Source organism: Heliangelus exortis, chromosome 2 (genome assembly GCF_036169615.1).
Source record: "Heliangelus exortis chromosome 2, bHelExo1.hap1, whole genome shotgun sequence".
Taxonomy (NCBI): Eukaryota; Metazoa; Chordata; class Aves; order Apodiformes; family Trochilidae; genus Heliangelus; species Heliangelus exortis.
Genome location: NC_092423.1, coordinates 120247955 through 120273429, shown reverse-complemented (window position 1 = coordinate 120273429; position 25475 = coordinate 120247955). Strand labels below are relative to the sequence as shown.

The following is a 25475-nucleotide window of genomic DNA, read 5'->3' as shown; positions in this document are numbered from 1 at the left end:
AGTATGAGAGAAGTCCATGATAGTAATAACTGTTTGATTTGGTGCTTGTTGCCTTCCAACCATGATGAAACATATTCTCTTTTTCAGAACTGCAGACAGTTACATTCCTGACTTATAAAAGGTGTTTCAAATTAAAAAGGTAAGTTTTTAGCTCATGTAATATTCTTAAAGCTAGCAATTAAAACTTACATTTCCCATAAATGCATAAAGAAACATTTCTTTAATTTGGCTGCTTTTTAAAGGAAGGCTTTTGTAGAAAAATAATTCACTTTATTTTTTAATGTTACAAAATAGTTTCTACCTTCTGGTTTTATTTTGTAAATTCTGTCTTGGTAAATTATTTCGTTGCTGGACATAACTTGTCATTTCTGAAAATCCCCTTGCTTGGCCAACTTTAATTTTTATTATTATATTGTAAAGCATGAAATAAGTCTCTGCTTACATAACCTTGAGACATGTATTGTGATAGGAACCAGTTCTATGGTACACAACTTATTTAAAACAATCCTTCCCACTAAGTGTCTGTATACAAAATTTTGAGCTGTGTTTTGTATCATTAAATTCATAAATAAACCCTCCCTTACAATTCCTTTTTATCTTCCTCTCTGTATTTGTCTCTTCCTTTTATGCAAGCCACTTTCCCAATAAATAATTTTCACTGCAATGGATGCACTCCTTCTCTTCTAGGGAGGCAGTTTATTGACTCCTTTTCCTCATACATGGAATTCAGCTGTCATAGTCAGTCTTTTATCCTTTTCTGTTATTCCTCTTCTTTATGACTTGTGTTTCCTTGTCTAGCTCTTAGTCCTCTCATCTTGGCTTGTGCTGCCTCCTACTAATCAGAGGTAATTTTTATTTTTGACAGTCATTCAACCTCCTGCAACACCAAGTCTCCTTTGAAATCTCCTTTTTACCAGTCCTTTGTCCACTTTTAACCTATTCTTATACATTTCATTTTTTTTTAAATAGTGCTTTTCAAATTTCACTTTTCCTAAGGTAGCTTTCTGCACTCATTTTTTTTTTCTGTGGTCTTTTCTTCCTGCTATTTCCATTCATTTTCTTCTGTTATTTCTCATTATTCCATCTGTCTAATTGCAGGCCTTTACAAGCTCCATGTAGATCATAAGATTCCCATTGAAATTAGCAATGTTTGCAGAAAATGCAGTGTTTCTATTTCATAGCCCTTGCTTTTTTTCTGTATAAACCTTTTCTCCTCTTCAAAGCCTTCAGGTGTACAGTTTCAGTTTCAAAGATGCCTATGTAATTTGAGTACAGACAGATCAGAAGTTTAGTTTTTCCAATCTGTGCATGATCACCCGAATAATTTTACGCCTTGTCGCCATTTTTTGTGTTCTTGAAGTGGGTGTCATAAGTCTTTGGGTTTGGAGAACCAGACAAAGAAGCCAACAGACCCTTCACAAAAGGAAGTTCTCAGGAAATTCTGCTTAAATTCTTTTTATGTCCGGCAATAATGGGATCTGAAGGGACTTTTGTGGAGGAGTCCAAGGTGGAGGGGGAAGCAGCACCGTACAGTTTTGCATGATTTCTTGTTTTCATTATGAACACAAACGATGCACACGTGCTGTCCTTTCCATTTGTAACACTTTACAGGCTTCTTTTGCTCCCTCTGACCTTGAAAAATTCAGTCATAAGACAGTCAGAAGCTCATTCCTTCTGGAACAGGTAAAATTCCAGGTACAAGTTTGAATAAGCCATCACTGGTAACTAAAAAAAAAAAAAACCAACCAAAAAAAAAAAAAAAAAAACTGCACAATATGTGACTGCTCCAACTATTGATTTGACTTTTTGCCCTAACCCAGAATCCATTGGATGAACTCAATATTCATATTCTGATACTGACACTGGAATTTATTTGGAACATTTGTAAGTGGATTTACACAATTATGAATATAAATTGAAAAAAATAATAATTACAGCTTGGTAGTGTTTAATAAACCATTCTGAATAAATTTCTCTCCTGACCTCACATCTCAGTCTTTAAAGTCAGACCAAAACCTAAAATATGCTTAGCACCATAATTATATCATTACAAGTCTAAGGACAACATGCTTGAATAGTTAAAACATTTGTGAAAAGCACGGTGAAAAATGAATGGGAGATTTTTTCATTGCCTTCAGTAAGGTTTGTATAAGTTCCAGGATCAAACTCATCTTTCACATCTTTGTAAGTGAGCCCAGGCTCACCTATTTGAGTGTTTTATTTAATACTTCACAGCTTCTGCTATAAACTCTCTGCCTTCCTCAATGTGCAGAAATACCTCTCAGGCTATGTTTCAAATCTATAATATATGTACAGATACATACATATGTATTGGAGCAAAAATACATACAAATAGCTAGCTGTATAAAAAATTCCTTTCATAATGAAGGAACAGCATGTATGTGGATGGAAAGCATTACCTGAAAACATATGTCTGGCCAGTTCTTTCCTTAAAAATACTTCTGAAGGACTTGGTTTTATTAAATCAGTTGTTCTGAAATGAGCTAAGATGCCGAGATGATAACAGTGCTTGGTAGCTCTATGCTTTCTACAACTATTACTATCTTCTCAAGCAATAGTATAAAATATTCAAAAGATATTTTTAGCGTGCTGTTTTAGTGACCCAGCAGTTTTTAAAAAGCAAAACTAAAACCCTCTAAAACTAAAAAGATTTTGTCTTGACAGCTCCCATGTCTTTATTCTTAATGTATTTGCCTGATTCTGATTTATGTGCAGGAGCTGTGTACAAATGAACATACCACTGGGAGCTGGGAGCTGCCTACAAACAGTACAAAAGGTGTTACAACTGATAAGAAGGTTGACAAAAACCTTAGCCAAACAAAGGGGTGTTTGAGTTTTCCCCTGCTTTTGCTATCAGCCATGTAACCTCTTCTAGCAAATGTTATCATTCACAGGGAGTCTCCCAGCACATAGAATACATTGGGGATACCCTGGCTGGCAGAGCAGGGTGGGCTTTGCTGTGGGGCAGATTTTTGGCTGCAGAGAAAACCAGAAAAGTCTCACTCTCAAAAGGAAAGCAAGAGTGATGAGCAACCTTTCCTCAGGTATCATGTGTCTCCATCATTGATATGCAGAATATTTGTCAGGGAATGCTTTAAAATGGTTTTATTATATCAGAAATAAATAAATAGGGAAAATAATTAATACTTCTCAATGTGTATGTACACGTAGTGAGTTTGTATTGTGGGGAGGAAAAAGATTTCTCAACACTGAAAAATCCCACCATGTGCTGTGAAACACAATGGAAAATTAGACCTAAGTTTCCCAAATACTTATGGGTGTTTTTAACTTTATAACATTGAACAGTCCCAAGCTGTCAAAGGGTGCAAAGTCTGAACATCAGGGAGTAATAATTTTACTATTAATATTATAATGATATAGTTATCATTATTTAAACTCTAATCTCTGAATTCCCTGTGTTTAGAGCACATTTGTGTCTTACTTAATGGTCTAATTTACCTTCAAATGGGAGCATCAATCCATGTGAGATTTTTCTGGAATACTTTGAAGTCCTAGATTTAAAAGTGCCTCTTTTGCCAGTTATCTGAGGTGAAAATCAGGTCAGCTGTATTGTTTAAACAGCTTTAGACTGAAAAAGAAAAGTTTGGTTAAACAAAAAATAGATTACATTTTTTGCGATTTAAAATGTGAATATTTCTGAGAAAATATCCTCATTTAATAAAATAGTACCTTGTGTCACTGATACTTGCCACATAACCTTAGACAGGATACCATTAGATCATGCCTGGCAAAACACAGCTTATTATTCATATTACGGATCATTTGCTAGGTGCCAGTATTGTGCTGCTTCACAGGATCAGGAAGAGATAGAGACATAACTGCTGCCATGAGGATTTTACAGTCTAAATATGCAGATCAGATAAAGCCATCCCAAAATGCATAGGAATAACCTTGGGACAGATCTACAGAAGCTGTTTGCATCGTTGTTGAAACTAATCAGCTTTAGTGGACAAAATAAGTTTAAAAAAAAAAAAAAAAAAAAAAAGTAATTTTTACTAACAGACATAGCACATGAGGCTGATTCCAGGAAAAATAGGTACACAGGAGCTATGCAAAAGTAACATAGAGGCTGAGAAAGGCTACAAAGGGATGACAAAGAAGGACAAGTTGAAGTCCTAGGACAGAAGTTCAGGCTTGACACAAAAGACAAAAAAACAAGGTAGAGAAAAGAGGTTAGTGATACAGATCTTGTGCAAATAAAAGATCTGCACAGACCAAGATGCAAGATTTTAAATTAACTAGCAAAACCTCAACTACATTTTGATTGTCTTATCTAAGGAAGCATGAGACCAGAATAGAATGTAGTGGTGGATATGTTTATAGGTGAAATGTGCTTTCAACAAAGTAGGAATATATTTGCAGAATGTATCTAGGGAGACATGCCAGGAATTCCAACTTCCAACCACAATCTTGTTTAAACTGTATTTTTTTAAAAAGGAAAGAAATTTGTCTTGTTTTCTTTGTTCCTTCTTATATGCTTTCATTGCATAAAGTTTTGTTTTGCTGGTTCGTGGTGGCTTCTGCCCCCAAATGCCTTAAAGAGTTGTGGCTTAATCTAGTTTAAATTAATTTCTTTCTTTAGTACTTGGTATAAAAGCTACTCTTCCAATTAAAAAAATATGTTCCACTGACTTATACTAATGAGTAATTAGCTATTATCAGATATACCAGGCTTAAATAATTAATATATCCTTTGAAAGACTATGGGTGAATGGTCAAATAAAGCCAATTAAATTGAGACAATGATCAGTAACTCTCACTGTTATAAACTATAGGGCTTGATTCTATAACAACTGTCATGTATTAAATTTCTGGGGTATAACTAAACCATCTGTTTTAGAAAACAGAATATTCCCTAGCTATTAATAAAGCTGGGGCCACTTAAATTGTTTTTGAGTGTCAGTATTGTGTTACTCAATGCCTGCTGTGTTACATTCAATTCATTTTTAGGCACAAGATCACAAAAAACAATTTCACTGAAACCCACGGGGAAACTGGATGTTCAGGGTGAACCTTCATCCTTAAACTATAATGTTTTCATCTTTAAAATTAAATCTCCAGGAAAAAAACAGGATAGCTTAAAGTGAAATAACAAATTTCTCAGTGGTCGCTTGGGGCCACGTGGAGTAACACCACCACCACATGTATTCCTGAGGGTGATCTTAAGAGCATTTTGCCAAATTTAGAGTCCAAAGCAGCTTACCCTTAGTTTCTCAGTTCTTTTGTCAGGGCTTTGATTTGTCTAAGGACCAATTCTAAGAATTCATCTCAGTTGTATGAAGATATAAATTTTAAATATAATGGCCAATGACATTAATTCTAAAATTCTCAAGTTCCATCCACGCACAAGATTTGGACACCAGTTTTAGAGGCTGCTTTCTAGTTCTTGGACAATTTCAACAGCAGGACAGCCTTCAACTCTCAGACTAAGGAAATCATCTGTTATATTAGGATGAAACAGGCATATTTTGTCTAACTGACTATCATCAGAGGAGTTATATCAGGTTTCCTCTATTTGTTCTGTGAATATCACAGCCTGACTTTGTGTATTTTGCACATATTTGAATTGTCCATATACTTTAGAAGAGTTTTGAATTACTTTGAATTTTCATAGTTGTAGTATCTCCCTTTGAGTAGTTGATTTTCATTTTTCTGATTGCCTGTTGCTAAGATTTGAGGTCACTAATTCTCCTTTGTTAGCTCTAAAGAACTACTTCATTAATAGTATATTCCTCCTGCTTCTGGAAACAGGATACTTATACATCTTTGTCACCATAAAGCACAGTCTTTAATGGAATCTGTGGTCACTGATCATAGATGCTAGTTAAAAAGCTGCACTTAGCTGCAGCTGGTACCAAGGTACATAATGATTTTTATTAACAGGTGGTAGAACCATCTATACCAGTCCATCAGGTTAAGCTGACATCTGACCGTCCATTTCCTTAAGAAGAGTATTTAGTTCGTGACCTGTCATGGAGGAAAATGTGAAAATATACAAAGATATTGGTGAAAGGTGGAACTGTAACTTACAGAAAAAAAGATCACATAGGTCAGTTTTATTTATGACTTGCATTTTGTCAGCTAGGGATAAGTAGACCTCAGAATGTCTGTCAAAAGTATGGCATGAAGAGTCTAGTGTTTTTTTTGATGATTTGAAGTCTATGGAAAACTTAGTAAGTTCAATCAAAAAACAGTCTTGTGTTTCTGTTGTCATAGCTACTTTAACCAGTAAAATTAAAATATTGTCTGTCCAGCTGATGTTTACAGATTGTGTTGCCTTTAAAATTGATCGTTGACCTACATCATTTACTTTGAAGGGTATTTTTACATGTGGTGAACATCTGAACTCTGCCTATACATAGTTCAACCTCCTATAAACCAGGAGAAACAGAGATGTATTGTGTTGATTTATGGCACAGTGTTATCATTTAAAATTAATTTAACAAAAGTTCTTATAATTTCATTCCCTTTTACACCCTAATTTATTTGGAGAGACTTATTCCAGTGCTTTGGAGCATGTCTGGAGAGCTTAGAAGAAGCATCAATTGATTGAAATACAAGGCATCAGCTGTACAACTAAAATATTTGCAGAATTAAAGGTGGGATAGGCAAAAGTGCATACCATTTTCCAGTTAGCTAACTCTACTACAGAGGTCTTACTGAATTTACTAGGTATAAATTTAGGCTTTGAGGATTCCTGTTTTAGGAGTAGGCATCTCAGGACAGTATAGGGACCTCGTTAAGTCATGCAGAGATAATTGAAAGGCAAAAGCCCAGCTAGAACTCAATCTTGTCACTGTCATAAGAGACAACAAAAAATGCCAAAAAACATTAACAGCAAAAAGAGAGCCAAGGAAAATCTCCATTCCTTACTGAATGTAGGGGGAACATTACCACCAAGGATGAGGAAAAGGCTGAGGTGCTTAATGTCACCTTTGCCTTGGTCTTTAATAATCAGACGAGCTATCCTCAGGGTGTTTAGCATCTTGAGCTAGAAGACAGGGATGGAAAGCAGAAAAAAACCACCCTCTTACCTCCCACCATCTCTCTCACACACATCCTTTTTTCTCCACCCCCATAATCCATGAGGAAGCCATAAACAACCTACTACCTCACTTGGACGCTCACATCTATAGGGCCTGATGAGATCCACCTGAGAATACTGAGGGAGCTGGTAGAGGAGCTCTCCAAGTCTTTCTCCATCATTTAGCAACATTCCTGATTAAAGGGGGAGGTTGCAGGTGACTGGAGGCTTGTCAGTGTGACACCCATCTACAGGAAGGGTTGGAAGGAGGCTCCGAAGAACTACAGGCCTTTCAGCCTGAACTTGGTATCAGTGAAGATTATGGAGCAGCTCATCTTGAGTGAGCTCATCCAGCAGGTGCAGGGTATCATGCCCAGCCAGCAAAGGTTTATCAAAAGCAGATCTGACTTGTTCAACCTGATCTTCTCCTATGACCAGGTGACCGATCTAGTGGATAAGAGAAAGGCTGTGGCTGTTGTCTTTCCAGACTCCAGTAACGCATTTGGTGCTTTCTCCCACAGTGGTCCCCTAGAGAAGATGGCAAATCATGGCTTAGACTGGTGTGCTCTTTGTTGGGTTGAAAACTGGATGGACAGATGAGTCCTGAGAGTCTGGAGCACAAGTCTTATGAGTCTTGGAGCATAAGTCTTATGAGAAACATCTGAGGGAATTAGGATTGTTTAGACTAGAGAAGAGGAGGGTGAAGGGAAAGCTTATTTTCCTCTCTACAAGTACATGATAGATGGTGGGGATTTGTCTCTTTTCCCATGTAACGGTGATAGAACAAGAGGAAATGGACTCAGTTTGCCCCAGGGGAAGTTCAGATTGGATATTAGGAGAAATTTCTTTTCTGAAAGAGTGGTCAGGCATTGAAACAGGCTACCCAGGGAAGCAGTGAAGTGTTCAAAAACCATGTGGATATAGCACTTGAGGACATAGTTTAGTTGGCTGGTGTTGTAGGGTTGACGGTTGACTTGACAATCTTACAGGACAATCTTTCCAGCCTTTATGATTCTATGAATTGTTCAATTTACTCGAAAAAATGCAATCAATTTACACTGTTAATAATATTTATCAGGCAATGTTAGTACCACAGTGTGATCAATTAAACATGTTCAGTCTCTTAACTGCAGTGTGACAAAGGGATAGCCTTGGTAAAAACATTCTATTTCCACTTTGTGCTAAGATCTTTTCTTATTATACTCAACCTGAAGGTGAAAGTTCTAAAAAAAGTAAATTGTTGGTGTTATTAGTTAATTAATAAAAACAGTACAATAAAAGCATATATTTAAAAACATACTTTAAAGTGGACTAGTGAGAAGGCAGTGTTAAGACTGACCGAGCATTCAAACTAAACTTCCCTTCTCTCATATACTGTATGTTCATTTGTATAAGGGGTAACATGGCACTGATTCCATAGAATCATGGAATGGTTTGGGCTGCAGGGGCTTCTAAAGATCATCTTGTTCCAACTCCCTTGGGACACCTCTTGCGAAACTAGGTTGCTCAAAGCCCCATCTAGCCTGACCTTGAACACTTCCAGGGAGGGAGCATCCACAACTTCCCGGGGCATCCTGTTCCAGTGTCTCTCTCTTCTCCAAAGTAACAAGTGATAGGACAAGAGGAAATGTCAAGTAGTGCCAGGGGAGGTTTAGATTAGATGTTACGAGAAATATCTTCACCAAAGGATTGTCAGGCACCAGAAAAGGTTGTCCAAGGAAGTAGCTGAGTCACCATCCCTGGAGGTATTTAAAGACATGTAGATATAGTAGTTAAAGGCAGGATTTAGTGGTGCACTCGTCAGTGCTATATTAATCATAGAATCATAGAATTGACTGGGTTGGAAGGGACCTCAGAGATCATCAAGTCCAACCCTTGATCCACTACTGCTGCAGTTACCAGACCATGGCACTGAGTGCCACATCCAGTCTCTTTTTAAATATCTCCAGGGACGGAGAATCCACCACTTCCCTGGGCAGCCCATTCCAATGCTTGATCACCCTCTCGGTAAAGAAATTCTTTCTAATGTCCAACCTAAACCTCCCCTGGCACAACTTGAGACCATGCCCTGTTGTCTTGCTGAGGGTTGCCTGGGAAAAGAGACCAACCCCCACCTGGCTACCCCCTCCTTTCAGGGAGTTGTAGAGAGTGATGAGGTCTCCTCTGAGCCTCCTCTTCTCCAGGATGAACACCCCCAGCTCCCTCAGCCTCTCCTCATAGGATCTGTGCTCGAGTCCCTTCACCAGCCTAGTTGCCCTCCTTTGGACCCACTCCAGGACCTTGATATCCTTCCTAAACTGAGGGGCCCAGAACTGGACACAGGACTCAAGGTGTGGCCTCACCAGTGGGCAGAATCACTTCCTTGGACCTGTTGGCCACGCTGTTCCTGATACAGGCCAGGATGCCATTGGCCTTCTTGGCCACCTGGGCACACTGCTGGCTCATGTTCAGCTTCCTGTCAATCCAAACTCCAAGGTCCCTCTCTGTCTGGTTTCTCTCAGCCACTCTGTCCCCAGCCTGTAGCTCCCCATGGGGTTGTTGTGGCCAAAGTGCAGGACCTGGCACTTGGCCTTGTTGAACCTCATCCTGTTGGAATCAGCCCAACTCTCCAGTCTGTCCAGGTCCCTCTGCAGAGCCCTCCTGCCTTCCAGCTGATGTTGGACTTGATGATCTTGAAGGTCTTTTCCAACCCAAACCGTTCTGATTCTATGATTCTAAGGGAGTGATGCAATAAAGCATTAATTTTCTTCACTGTACTGCTGTCAGGAGGCACCAGCATACATTTTCTCCAGCAGTTTGTGTTAAAGTTGCCCATCATCCTCAAACTCCAACTAGACCAGAAAATTTACTTATATGTTTACCCATTGAAAAGCAACCCCTCCCCCTCCACAGCTTTCCTTCAACCAAGGAAACAAAAATATATGCAGTGTAGTGACACAGCAGCACAAGCTACAGCTCATGTAATTGAAAAGGTGGTGGACATGAAGACCTTGTAGGTACCTGGGTTATATTATCCCCAAGACATTTTTGATAATGTAATTGGGACCAGTGCTATGCATTCCAAAAGCAAAATAAATTACTCTTTGTTAGATGTTTTCATGACTACCAGGGGCCAATCATTTCTAGCAGGGATGCTTTCTTTCTACCCAGAGAAAGTAGGAATTGCATTAGAGGCTTTAAAATTATCCTCAATTTCCCTTCAATTTGGTGACAGAATTTTAACAAGTTGCTTCTAGGAACCCTTGAGAGCTTCCCTCAGCATTTTATTATGCTCAGACCTTAGACATATCCCTGCAAATATTATGGAATTTAAAACAGATTTAGAAGCATTTTAAAATTGGCCTTGCTACGTCACTACTATTAAAATTTCTATTAGTTTTTTACTATATATAATTCCCCTATAACACCATGGAGTTACCTAATAACAAATTTACTCTTCTCTATTATAGGCTGTATGGGATAAAGTTCAGAACAGTAATGTAATTTAAAATACTGTTCAGTTGGTTGGAACTTTCTTAAAAGTTTATTATTATTATTATTATTTGTTTATTTACAGCTACTTGCTCTTACTCAGCTCCAAAGCATGGAGTTTTCCACCATAATATGCAAATTCTTCCACTTCAAGTCATCTGTCTTTCATGACTTTCAGGTAAAAAATGGCTTCTTTCAAGCTCCAAACAGGCCATAAACTCCCTAGTTTAGTCTCCTAACCCGGAGAATTTCCATCAGTTTTTTGAGCAATTTCTATTTCAGAGGGAAATGAGGCAGAAGATCTGTGTCAGGGGAAATTTGTTGTAGATAGCAGTAAGTGGGTGGTGTTCTGTAGAAGCCTACACAGATTCCATGTTCTTGAGATGTGAATTTTGCTTTCTGAGCAGCTAAGTATTTATTTCTCTTTTTTGTTCAGCCCAGTGTAGGAACCAATATGCACAGACTAATTCTTACAGTTACAAACTAGCCCCAAAAATCTCCAACAGTCATGTTTAGTTTATGAAGGCTGAATTATTATAGCAATCACATTTCTTTATAATACTAATATATATATGTGGGAGATTACTATGGCAGGAAAGTCATGCTGGAGCTGGTGAGGTTAAATTTCTTAAGCAGGAAGAGAGGAGTCTACAGCATAGTTTGGTATATTAGAGTAGAAAAATACCCAAGGAAAACATATTGTCTGAAGAAGATTTATATACTGTGAAGAGACCTCTGGTGAATATTTAGTCTTGTAAAATAAAAGAGCTTTTTTTTTGTTACACTGGAAAATAAAATGCAAGTTTATGATGCTGGCATAATAATCTTCCTGCAGGTAAAAGAATTTGATTTTAGTAAATTAAGGAGTTAAGGAGAAGGTAAGGAAAAAAATTATTTCCAAAGCTGATAAAAATATTACAGTATTTTTAAAGCAGATATAAAAGATTGGGTATGTGAATGGATCAAAAAGGAGCTAACAAAGCAATTATAGTTTCACTGGTGGATTTGAAAGATGAAGAGACAGGTCTTGCTAAAGCTTGAGAGAAATAATAATAATAAAAAAAAGTCAAGTGTTAAGGAAATCAGATATTATTTTTTCCTGATTTCTTGCCAAACACCCCATTGAAGAGTCAGACCTTTATTCCAGTAAAGAAAGTTTTCTTGCCAAAAATGTGGAGGTGGCTACTTCTTTGTTCCCAGCCAAGCTGAGGATGAATTATAAAAATAAAACTTATATCTACTGGGAACCTCAGTCATCTGAAGATCTGTTGCAACATGTTGAAAGTGACTTAGTTCAGCAAGATCTGGATTCTAGCTTAGGTTCAGAAGAACTTGAGGACTTTATGGTTTCCTTTTTTTCTATCAAGTTTTACAGCCCACATTTGTAGTAAAATAATGTTGTTTGAAGTTTGTATGTTTCATGGGAGTGGTGCCTTGAAGAAGTTATTTCAGTTAAATGGCACCAGATGGAGTGTTTAGTTTGTGACAGGATTCCAGTGCTTAGTTTGAAATTATGTTCTTTATTTGATGGCTTTATGGTATCAACAGCTATTCTGTTGGCATAAATTGTTGTTCTGCCCCTTGGAAAAAGTGGATAAAATGCATCTTGAATCAATTTTGGGGGAAAAAAATAATAAAAATAATAAAAAAAAGAAAATTTATACTTAGATATTAACACAGAGAAATTTATTCACTATGAAGTTTCATTATTTCATACCAGAGTATGAATTAAGATCTTAATTCAATAGTATTTCTTGGTTCTTTTTTGACTACATGACAAACCCCAAAGATACATAGACAGAATAATCAAAAGTAACAATAATAATTTCTATTTAGTTAAAAGTATTTCTGTGCTAGGATTGGGATTATTTACTTAATAGTAATTTTTTTTTTTGTTTTTTGGAGATAAATGACAGGGCAATGGGGTTGCAACTAATTGCACCATTGACTTTAACAACTCCTTGTCCAAAAGTAATGGGGGAGGCAGAGAAGATGTCTATGGAAAGGACACTACCAGCCAAATAACAGAAATTAAGAGGGTGCTACAAGTTATTTTCAGAGAGAGAGGGAGAGAAGTCCTTAAGAAACAGAAAGCACAGCAGTAAAAATGAAAATGTGAATGATTTTATCTTCCTTGAAGGAGACTGGACTACTCAGCCCACTGTCTTTTAGCAGTGGCAACTCTAAAGTGGGAAGATAAACATGTGGGAGATTTAATCTCCCATAGGAAAAAATTACAGAATCCTAAGACTTTTATTAGTAGGACAGACTCAGACTAGAAGATAGAAATCAGGTCTCTTGTTTTGTGTACATTAGCAAATACACTTTCTAAATACCTGTACTATCTAGGATTACAGGGGTCATAAAGAAAAGGGGGGGGGGGGAAAGTTAAAGTAATAAAGTAAACAAATCTTTTAAACTTTCAAATTATCTCCAAGGCTTAATAGAAAGCAAACCTAGTTGCAGGTGGGTGAGATACAACCAGCATGTGAGCAGACAGAAAGCATTTGATAGAAGAGTCGATGGGAAAGTTTGAGACACCTCATCACTGACTTTAGGATCCAGGAGGATTAAATTATAGAACAGCTCAGCCTGAGAACTGGTCGGTACAGTAAGAGGCCATCCCAGAGAGAACATTTAGCCTCTTAGACACATTGGAAATCTTTTGGTGAACCTGTCTGTCTCTAGGTATTGTGCCTAAATCACTTCTAAGACAGACTTAACCTAGAAGGCACTTAGACATTCCTCAAAGTTCTGCTACAAGTGAGTCATATCTTTTAAAAGCAAAAGCATTTCTTTCATTTGTAACCAGAAACACTTTGAGAGCAATAGGAAATTCTGGAATACACATACTCCCCGAAAGCAGAGCTCTTCAGCAAGAAAACCACAGACTCCTGCCAGAGCTCGGTATTCCAAATAATTTGAGGTGTGGCATACTGTAAAAATAAAATTTACTGGAATTCTTTCATACATTTTAAATATTTAACCGAATTTTAGGGACATATGAACACTTAACTCATGTTTTCTCTTTCAGGAGAAGAGATGTTAAACAGATATTATCACGTCTTTGTTTGTTTGTTTGGGGTTTTTTGTTTGTTTTTGTTTTGGTTTGTTTGTTTGTGGGGTTTTTTTCCTTTTTTTTTTTTTTCCCTAATAAAATGGTTTGAAATATATACATTAGCATTAACTGTTCATTTGTATCTTTCCCAACCAGGTATTAATTTTCTTACCTCCTTTAGCTGAAATGAAAAAAAAAAATTTAGACTTTGAAAACTTGAATCAATTATTCAGAACTAACAGGAAAAAAAATCAACTTTATGGAAGGCATTGTTACTGCCTTAGTCTCTTGGAAAAAAGTTAGATAAATAGTCCCAGTTATGACAAGCATATGGAGACCTACAAATTCCTAATTCCCCCTACCTCAACTTTAGTAGTTTTAGTGTTAAGTAAAGGCCAAGGCAAATCCACTTTTTTTTTTTATTTCACTGTTTTTCTCCACAGGTCTACAAAAATTAAGAAGATAAAAAAAAAACCAAAACAAAAAAACCCAAACAACCAATGAACCAAAAAACAAACAACCCAACAAATTGATTAGAGGTTAGGAGTCTAAAGGCAAATGGTTGAACTTGATGATCTTAGAGGTCTTTTCCAACCTTGGTGATTCTATGTTTCAATTCGATTCTGTGATTCTAACCCCACATAAAAACTCAAGCTGATGAAAAACTCTGAATTTACAACAACAAAAAAAAATCTCTGCTTTCAATAATCACATCTATGTACTCAGATTTCTCATTTTAGAGATGTTTGATTAATTTGCTGATTGTCTTCCCAGCAATGTCTTCGTCTTTTATTTAATTTATTTTCAAAGCAATGAGTGTTGTTAAAGCATACAGGTATCCTTATCCACTGAAGTGTTATGACAAAGGATTTCCATGGATAGAGTGATTAAAGAGTTCAAGAAATATCTATTTTCAAATCAGCCACTACCCCAAGTGTTCATTGCATCGATGACGTTTAAAAACATGAACCATGCAACCTTTCTTGCCTCTGTCATGCCCACTTTTGGACACTATTTCCTCTCTGGCTCATGAACCCACAGACAGCTTTCCCCTTCAATCACAGTCACACCACATTTGTTAGAAAAAATCTAGTGAGCTATAAATCATTAGTAGCCCACAATCCACATCTAAAAAACTATTTCATATCAATCCCATCATAATACTTCCAGGTCTTATAGATGAAAACAAGTTATCTTTTTTCTAAAAGAGCTATCTGCATGTAAATATTATACCAGAATATGTAGCTTTATTTTTAAATGTGACTGTGACTTTTGCCACTATTTATTCTGTTTTTAATTTCTTTAATTTTGGCAACCCAGTCATACTGAATTTTCCATTTTTCTGGCTAAACCATATTCATACATCCTGCAGTGTTTTAATCTTGTTGTATCCTCAGAATCTTTGTAAAATACTCAAGATTTTAATTTAGAAAATGATTTTTCCTTTTTTGATATTGTAATGAATCCCTCAGAGAAGTTTTTTACTGCCAAGTCCTTTACATGCTTTTATTAGCACTTATGCAATGATAGTTCATACGAACCCATACATATTTAGATATATAAATACATATATCATGTGCATATAAATGCAAACAGTGGAAGTGGAACAAATAACACTGCTTACTCTTTACTATTTCATCCTTAAATAGCTCAGCTGTTTTCCCTTTTTTCTTATAAGTAATCACCTTTCCCATCTGAAACAAATTAACTCCTGGGGAGGATATGTTCTGAGAGCTTTCATATGGTCCTTGTTACCAGGGAAACTACTTCTTTTGTCAGTATGTGTTCTGAAGCTCACAGACAGTGTAGATTGCTTTGTAACATCAGATGACAAGAGCCAGCAAGGGCCAACTAGTTTGCATGTGGTTTCTGAAGGAAAAAAAAAAATAATTAGACACTCTCACAGCACTGGCCAACATTACTCATCCTGGACAACTCTTCAAAACAGAGGTGTGCAAAATTGTGTGGTTTATCTATATATTCAGCTTACTGTAGTTTGATGACACACATACTGTCCTGGGGGTGGGTGGTAGGGATGCAGTGCAGAGCATCCCTTGGTGCTGGGGAGTCCTCTGCTGGGGGACAGCCTGTCAGGTGTGTGCTAGAGGCTGCGGGGTCCAGTTTAATAGTACTGAAATAAGCTTTTAAAGGAAATCACTTCCCTTTGAGCAGGTTCTTCCTGGGTAGGTGCATCTCATCTTGAAAGTGATTTGTAACGTTTATTTAGTTTTTGTCACTATTCTGTGTGTATTTTTCTATAGTAGTAAGCCTAGGGCTTCCACTTCCTGATGAAATACAGAACCCAAGAGCGTATCTTTCTGATGAAAAATGTCTTTTTATAAAGCATGTGGTCTGCTTTTTTATTTTCAGCAAACAAAGCCAACAGGTACATGGGCTAAGTAAACCAGAGCTATGACTGTGCCTAATAATAATTACTGCTGTTTCTCTATTTTATATTTTTAATCTGGAAGAAGCTCAATGCCCACACTGGTGGAAAACAGGATACAGAAATAAGTCAATCTTGAGAAACAATGTGGTGTTAATGGTTTCTGAACATCTCAGCAAGGCTTCTGTTTTCAAAAACTTGTTATTACAAGGGTCAATATATGTCATATGTCTTTACCAGTTTCCTTTCTTAACCACATTCATTTTTCTAGAATTTTATCCAGAGGAAATGGTTTGTTTTAGAAGTGAAGAAAGACGAGATTAATGGATCTAGATCATTGTTTTCTTTAATTAAAAAACAAAAAAACAACAACCCCCCCCCCAAAAAAAAATAAATACAAAAAAAGCAAATAAAAAAACTCCTCTGGATAATCCATTTTCATTCTTTGGAACTCTAAAATAATAAAACCAGGGACATTGGCTGCAGAAGTGGAAATATCAGCTTAGTTCTAATCATAATCATTCCATCATTGTTGCAATAGTCCTGGCAAGTTGGAGTTCAGTCTTCATGAAAGCCATGTCTGGATATAACAGATGTCAGCATGGCCTGGCCATGGATATTGGTAATGAGAAGACATCACAAAAATGTAACACATTGAAAATACATATCACACAGTATCTGAAAAGAATCTGTTACTGCTATTCTGAGCAGATCACCAGGTAGTGGCTATTGAACAAGATTAATACAATTAGGAAGGATAAATAACTAACAGCCGGCCAAGTGAAATAACTGGGATTACAGAAATGGGAGAACAAGTGATTAAAAACACTACTCCTAGGTGGCACTAGATGCATTAAATATTAACAGAGGTGAAGTTCCTTGCCCAGAAGCATACAACCTAAACAGTTTTTATGCATGTGATGGGAGTTATCCCAAGAAAACTGAATGGCAAATCTATGACTGCATTTGGTACAGTGGGGTTTAAATTATTTTCTAATGAGTGCTTATGATTTTTAACACATAGCATTTTTCAATATCAGATGCATATTTCTCAAAGTTACATTCAGTGGGCCTGATGCAGCAAAAGAAAATGAAAAAAATTGTAAAAACGTTGTGTGCTTTAATGCCCTAGCTTTATACACAAGAATAATTTTAAATAAACTCGTTTGCATCTGATTTCAGTGCAACATAAGCATATGCTTCAGTGTTTCATGAAAATTGAGATTATACCACTGTCTGCTAAAATAACAGATATGTAGAGAATAAAACACAAAATCTCTTCTTGGAACTTTGGGAAAAAAATCCAAAGTAAAAGAGGCTAGAGCATCTAAGAAACTCAGGTGAACTCTTCCTTGAATTCTGCAAAACCTGTATTTTCAGGTCGAGTTTGTAGCTAGAAGGTCCTGCAGGAGTTCTGCAAAAGCAGAGCTTTTAGACCCTGAGGGAAGAGAGAATTCTCTTCCCAGTCTCTTTCAACAGTGGTCTCCCTTGTCAATTAAAAGGATGCCAGCTCCTGTCAGCTAGGAACGTCTGTCAAGTCCTTAGTGTAAGATGCCTGAAGGGAGGATGCAGATTAAAGCAGTGTAAGAAAAACAGATGTTAGAGCATGAATTAGAGATGTTCTGAAATTCAAAGAGGTTGTTCTGCCTTAATGTGCTTAATTACAGAATTCCTTGTTGCTGTCATTAAAATCGAACCCCGCTGTTAGCTCATTCATCTATGCTCCAATTTCCATTAAAAAATTTCAGTTCTCTTCAGGGTGGTAGGACCACCTAGATTTGCCAATTCTTGAGCTGTTACATCAATAAGGGAAAAAATATTCTCTTTACAATTCTGAACTATTCAGTGGTAAATGTGAAAAGGAGTCCAGCCCTTAAATGTCAGGGCTAGGGATTAGATGATCTAGATTTTATTACATTAGCTGATAGATTTGTGAATAAAACCTAGCTCCCTTGAAAACCTTGGAAGTTTTGCTATTAACTTCAAAAGACCCATGATTTCTCCCTTGCTGTTAGAGTTGGAGTTAGTAATTCAGGTCAACCTTTTGAAAAGGTCTCAGAACTACAGGTCTTAAGAGAATATAGAGCATCCCATATGAAGCATCCAGCACTGGTGAATTCCTTTATGCAAATTCTGTACCTAATTTTTTTTCTTCATTGATTTGCCTATGTAGAAAATGGGAGAAATAATATTGAATATCATGGAGAAGTTTTACTTACTGATATTAGATCATTAATCAGCAAAAATAAAACAACATTAAAAAAAAAAAAAGCCATTAAAAATTGCATGTGATTAATCTTCTTACTCTTCCTTTCTTCCTAAGTTAGGTCCAAACTGTATTTGCAGTTTTCTATGCAATCTCCCATTTTTCAAATTTGTTCATCCTGGGGTAGAATAAAAAAGAGGAGCGTTTTAGTGAAATGCATTTTTCCTAAAACATTTGAAAACTAAACTGAAGTCTTCCTTTCAGTAAAACTGAAACTTTTTAAAAGAATTTAAACAAACAAACAAATTAGTTTTGGTTTGTTGTTTTTTTTTTTTTTAAAGAATATTCTAAAATCAAGTAGTTTTCACATTTTCATGAAAACATTTTTTTTTTTTTCAACTAAACAGATGAATTTTCCCAGCTAGCTCAGGTCAAGAAGAAGAAAACAAGATCAAGGAAAATGTAAACCCAATATTAGAAATTTCCAGAAAACTGGGTAAAAATAGTTGGGATTTATTTTTCCCACAGAAATATTCAAGCTAAATATAGAAATGAAAAGGTCAGACTTGCACCTAAAGGGAGCCCAGGAACAATATGAGCTTCCTTTTCAGGTTTTGAATGGAGTTATGTAAAGACATCTTTAAATGTGGTTAAGGACGGGGTGGGGAGAAACACACATTCCTGTGGAGCCACTGTATAGGGGGAGACTGAAGCTTCTGGAAGCCACTTGAGTAGACTTCTACATGCCAGAAGTTATGAATCATGTGTTTGAGACAGCATGAACTTGAAGAGAATGGAGAAAAAGGCTGCTAGAGCCATAGAACCATGAGTATTTCTGTCCATTTAATATGAATATCATATAAAAAGCTTGGCACCAGAAAACAGTATTGTATCATCACATTAGAACTGCATTGCTGCAGTGTGCTGTTCACTTTTTCATAGACCCAGTTTAATAATTTTTTATCAAAAATATTATTTTGTTGTTTTCCCTCATAGGACATCCACTCTGTTCACTCCGGTATTCTGAATAGTTTCTGCATAATTCCTGAATGGTACTTTAAAGTTCTCCAGATATTCTCTGATTGAGTGCAAAGGCTGCAAGGTATGACATTTAGAAGAATTTTATATTTTTATTCAGGAACCTAAATAGCTGCTCTTAAAGAAATGGTTCTCATTTGTATATATAAAAAATCCAATCAAGTTTTCAGATGTTCTCTCCACTTAATGTTTGGAAGAAGAACTATGGATATACTAAAGATTTTGGGGAATCAAGAACCATCAGTGGAATCAAAGCTCTTCTTTGAATTTGATTTACACTGCATGAGCTGATTACCATTGAAAATCAGCCCATCCAATTTTTTTTTATCACTCTCTCAATATAGCAGCCATAGCAGTACCTGTGACTGTAACTGTAAATGTTTTTTGGTCAGCATTCCTTCCAGTAAACCCACATGCTAGGGTACTGCTGAATGGTGAGGACAGTAAGTTTATGAAAGGAGTCAAAGCTGAAAAATTTGAAAATTAAAATATTCATTGACACATGATGGACTTTTTTTCACAGCTTGTTGTCACAACTAATTACAAGTGCTTCAGAGAGTGTTTTTCAGTTTTAGGAACGAGGTTGCTGAAAGAAAATATAAAATTTTTATTTATCCTTTAGTTGAAGTATAGCTTAAAATCACTTTGACATGGACTATCTACAGGGATATGACACATTTGGATGTCAGTGCCCCTTGCACAATAGTCAGTTTTTTGCTGGGAGAAAAATACACAGAACACAGCAGGAGCCTGACTGAACACTGGTTAATGGCAGCTCAAGAGAGATATTCACAGGATTTAGCAGTTAGCAGTGAGAAAAATGGAAGGCAAACAAGAAATCTCTATACCATCAGAAATCTTTCTTTTTAAGAGATCATTGACTACCATTGCTAGTCTATGTATACCTCCACCCAGAATTTCAAATTGGTTTAAAAAAAGGGACAAAAAGGAAATCTGATATGCAAAAAACACACAGATATCCCACATAAAAAAAAAAAAAAAAGAAAAAAAAGAAAAAAAAGAAAAAAAATGCCAGAGCCATAATAGCTGAAATTTGTTTCAAATCAGAATAGTGTATGAGCTGTGTCATATTTGCAGCGGAACTCCTTCCAGATTTGGCTTTTGGTCTGCTTGTCAGGACAAATTTTGCCCACTCTGCACCAGGATGGGTATCAGTAGAGCTTCATGCTGGACCTTCAAAATCATATTAGTTGTGAAAGAAGTATTAGGGTGTTTGGAGTGATATTGGGACCTTCAAGACTGTTGCTATTCTGTTTGTAATCTAAAAGTGTTTTCAGTAGTAAAATATCCCATAACAGTGTATCAAAGTATTATTCTAGAAACAACCTTGATGAGGACAATGAAAGAAGCACAGGGAGGTGATGCATTCCGAGCATAGCAGACAAATCCATGAGTCAGTCCATCTTGGTAGATACAATGCTGAGTTTTTTTAACTGATCTCGGTGAGTGTTAGGTTGGTATTGTACACAAATACAAATGCAGCAATAAATTTGCTTCTTTGGTGTTTTAGAAGATTGTGCAAAGCTTACTAAAAAGAAAGCAGGAGAAGGCAAGTCACCTCACAGACTTCTAAAGAGACCAATAACAAAAGAGAAATCATCAAAAGAAAAAGTTACTTTTAATTGTCCCTTCTCAAATGACAGCTGTAACTTTTTCATTAGCAATGTTAAATTTACCTTGAAAAAAGAAGAAGAAAGCAGCATTTGTAAAAATAGGTAATGTTCAAATAGAAGCTCATTTAAATATAAAAATGTATTCTGAAATCTGCTAATTCTTTCACAGTCAGTTGCTATTAACATTATTCAAACTGCTAAAATAAGTGTAAGCATTTTTAATGTTGACAAATGAAGAGGGGAATATTTTCTTAACTTTCATCCCCTCAATTTCAATGAATTGGCCTTCAAGCACAATGTAGAATAGGAAACAGCTAAAGAGGGGCTCTTATTTAGAATCAAAATCTTTCACTTTGTAGCCTATTGTTGTTGCTCATAAGATGCGGTCTCTGTTAGCTCAAAACCACATTTTTCCTGTTATTTCTTTTATATACTTCCAACAGTTAGAGATTTTTTTTTTCATCTTTACTGATAGAAGTTACTTTTCTCCTAACAGTATATTTTCATTTGAAAAGAAAAAGCCACTCCAAAACGCTATATGGCATTTCATATTTTCAAAATACTTGGGTAAGTACTGTACTTTCATCGGTTTAAACCAGCAAGGTTTGAGTACATTTGATAAACCCTAAAATAGTGTCTTGTTACAGAGATCCATTTCTCAGTGAATAAATGTAAAATGCCTCTCTTTTCACATAAGCTATTTGAGCACTGAACTTAATATAGTGTAGTAAATATTTCAGCAGCTGAAGCTTTTCTCTGAAAAGCATGATCCTAAGGCATTAAAATCTATGAATATTTTCCAGTTAGAGCAAGAGCAAGGGATGTCCCCCAAGTTTCCCATCTAATCCTATTCTCTATCCAGTAATTCTTTCTTTTCCTTTACACCAGAGGAAATCAACTGTTCCAGTCACTGACACTTCCACCATTTGCCTTTGTAAACTGGAGCTTACAGTGTGGATCCAACCCTTATTTCCTCTTTCCTTGTTTTATTTAAATTTTTTTTTTTTTAATGTGCAAAAAATATATATTTAAAGTTGTAGACAAAAGGAGTTTCTCACAAATGAACAGGCCTTATAAAACCTGTAGGTACAAACCAAAAGATTTACAGATCTTTTCCTCAGGACCTCTGGGCTTTTCCTGAAGCCAATTCCAACTTGTTTCTCCTCTGCTCCCATAGCTGCTTTACACTCTCTGCTCTGTCTCCATGTCTCCTCCTCCTGCTTACCTCTGTTCAGCTATCCAGCCTGCATGGTGGCTTTTTGGACTCAGCCCTATTCCATTATCCAGGCAGGCTCCAGCAGGGCAGAAGTATGCCAGCATTTCCCTTGGGTAGAAACAGGAAAAACCATTAAATTAAACCATGAAACCTTCAAATTTTCAGAAGACATATTTGAAATTAATGTTTTTGACGATTCTGTCCATCTATAAAATTGGCTGAAATTACTGAATGTGTTCTGAAGCCTTCACAAGGGTATCATGGATATCAGCCCAGATTTCATTCAGAGCTAAAATACTCCTCTAAGTCCCCTTTCTTTCCTCAGCATGCCTAATAGTACCACAGTCTTCACAGCCCTCACATATGCTGCTTAATAATATACTGTCTGAATAGGAGCTGCATGATGAGCTGTACACTGCTTTGAATATCATATGGGGAAAATTACTGTAGTTGTAGAGCTTGTTCCATAAATATATGGATCTGCAGACAATGATGACATGTCAATGTCTTTCTACAAACCTAATTTTCTAACTGTCCTTTGGCTGGTCTTATCAAGCAAGCAAAGAACAGATCTCACCTGATCAGAACCTTTGGTGGTCAGAACCTCACTTATTCCAGCACATATAATGCAGTACTTCCACAAAATTTGATGAATATATAATAATCAATATAAAAAGGATCAGACCCTCTGTGTTTTATCTGGAAGTATTTGAGAGAGCATCATTAAATTACTTCTGTCCAATTAACTAGATTAAAGCTCAGGTTTGGCCATCTTTAATTCAAAGGCAAAATACTCTTTGAATTCAGGAGGTCTCTGGATTTCATCCATAATCTATACTTATCAATTTCACCAAATGCTATTCATCCAGTAAGTTGTGTCAGAAAATGACAGGTAAAGTAATTGATTCTCAAGAGAAGAGTTAATGGAAAGAAGAAAAGAGGTTAGGGTAATCTTTTCAATATTTGAAACTGATTAAAAGCTGACACTATTAAACTTTTCATATATTGAAATCTAGAATGTAATGCATTTATCATTAAAGCCTCCAGATTTAAGACTTCTGGATATGCTTCACTGTCTAAACTTCTGCAGACTGGTAAAATTGAAGAGTCATAATTTATTTGCATTGAGCACACTGCAGTGCTGAGAGTGATCTCAGAATAGGAAGACTATATGTGGGTCAGATCAGGTTTTTTTTTCTTTTATTTCATTAGACATAGCATTTGACTATGGTGTAGCAGTCATGGGGAGATGCTGGGTTTTGTTGTAGGTAATGTGCTCAAGCTATTTGCTCTTCATGCATAAATATTCACCCTTTGAAAGAGGACAGTTTGTGGCCTATTGTTGGGCTTCCTTGTTGGTTTGTAGTCCCCTTCGTAGTGCTACATCTCTCCAAACGAGCTTCCTCCTTCTCCCAGTTCCAGATGGACTTCTCTCAATATGAAAACACATGCTCCTGTTGGGCATGAGATGGCACCACTGAGATGGCAGTGGTGTCATCCATGGGTAGCAGAGGGCATATCCGTCTCAAAAGTATTTCATGCAGCTGTTGAAGAAGCTTTCTCAAAGCTGTATAGCTGCAGGCTTTTGGGGGTCATCACCAACATGTGGCAGTCCACCCCGAGGGTAGCACTACAGCCCAAACAGCACCACTAGGTGTCAGCGTGGTGCCACTGATAGCAATTAGTAAGTGAAGCAGTGATGCATAAGTAATTAGCAAAAGATACTTTAAAATGTGTCCTCTCTAGTGCTTTTGAATCAGTTTGGGTTGTTGGGGGTTGATTTTGTTTGGCTGCTTCGTTTATTTATTTATTTATTTATTGTCCTTCTTCCACTTCCTACCTTTTTCATTTTCGGAATTTGGTAGTCAAACAACTTGCCGGCCATGGCATTTTCTGTGTGCCGGGTATGATGTCAGAGCAAATGCCACGTAAACATAACTCAGACTTTCACTCAAACTGTATTTTTTCCATAACCCTTTCAGCATCATGCATGAAGCAGAAGAGTTAACAGACATGGCAAGACTACTTGAACATATTTCCTGAAAAATATAGGCATACGTTATTCTTTTTTGATTTGGTGTAATAATCTGTTATCTTTTGTCATGCATGTTACAATGATTTCATGCATGACAGGAAAGGATGGATGATTTATTAGAAGTGCTCTATTAATCCTTCTGAGCAGGCTTGGGTTTTGAAATTGATTTGTATTTAAAGAAATAGAGTCTCTCAGGTCACAGTTATGAAAATGCATTCCTGGTTGCAGCTTCATTAAAGGTTTTCTTTTAAGAGAATATGAGCAAAAGAAATCTTAACTGTTGCTCATTTTCGCGTTCTACATTGTACTAATAAAGATTACACTAATGAATGATTTAACCTGAATCATTTTCTACAGCTTCTGTTCCTGCCTTTATATTGATTTCCATTATTCATCCATAATTACTGTACAGAGTGTTATAAAATGAAATTTGCTTTTGAAACATTGCTTGTAACTGACTACCCTTCAAAGTGTGAAAAACTGAGGCATCAGTTTAATTATGTCAGACTGTCACCAAGCATTTTTTGGAAATATCTTTAGTAGGACTTAAAATCCCATTAAAATATGATTATATTGTGAGGCCTATAGTTCTTCTCTAATTAACATCTCCTTTCAGTAATGATAAATCACCATTCAATATAGTGGCGTGGGTATTTCTAAATTTTAAGCCCTCAGTCATTTCAGTGTTGCTGCCAAGATACAGCCACCTATATTAATAGAAAGCTGATTAATGACACTTTCTCTGACTAGAGTGATGAAAGTAGAAGCAAAACCTCAGAGAGTTAATGAGATAGTTTCTCTTCCTTTAAGAGTGTTATTGTGCCAAAGTCATAGGTTTTGTTTAGAGACTGGGCAAGTCATGGTGGTGGTTTACTTCTAAAGAGCAGCTTGTAGGTGTCAAGATTTAACCTAGTAAAATTTAGTTTCTTTTTCTATTTTTTTTTTATAATGTAGGCTTCACTATGAACAGCAAGCTGACATGGAAAGGCTGGATAACTGTTATGACCCACCCAACCTTTAGAATTAGATTGTCTCTGTGGGAGGTTGGAAACCTACTGTCTTAGTGTCTACTGTTCTGAAGTAAAGCCACTATTTTACAGCTCTTGCATTTTTTCATTATTTTACTTAAGACCATGGATGACTGTTGAATTTTTTTTTAAGAGGATTGGAAATCTTAGTTATTTCTACTAAATGAAACCCAAAGATATCTTCACTTAAAAATGGAATCTAAAAATTAATGTCACCAGTACAGCTGTTCCCAAAGTGTAAAGCAATGAAATAAAAACTTCACTTCACTGAAATAAAAAATCCCTTTGATGTGCTCTGCCCTGATCATTGCCATTTAGGAAAGAGACCTTGTGGTCA

The 25475-nt window shown here is 36.4% G+C and overlaps 1 long non-coding RNA gene across 1 annotated transcript; it reads left to right on the top strand.

The window, feature by feature from the left end:
• LOC139793771 (uncharacterized) lies at positions 1-25190 on the top strand. The gene is made up of 4 exons (XR_011724789.1): positions 1-139; positions 10623-10715; positions 14039-14134; positions 25065-25190. It is a non-coding gene; the product is annotated as an uncharacterized lncRNA (long non-coding RNA).
• The last annotated feature ends 285 nt before the right edge of the window (positions 25191-25475 follow it).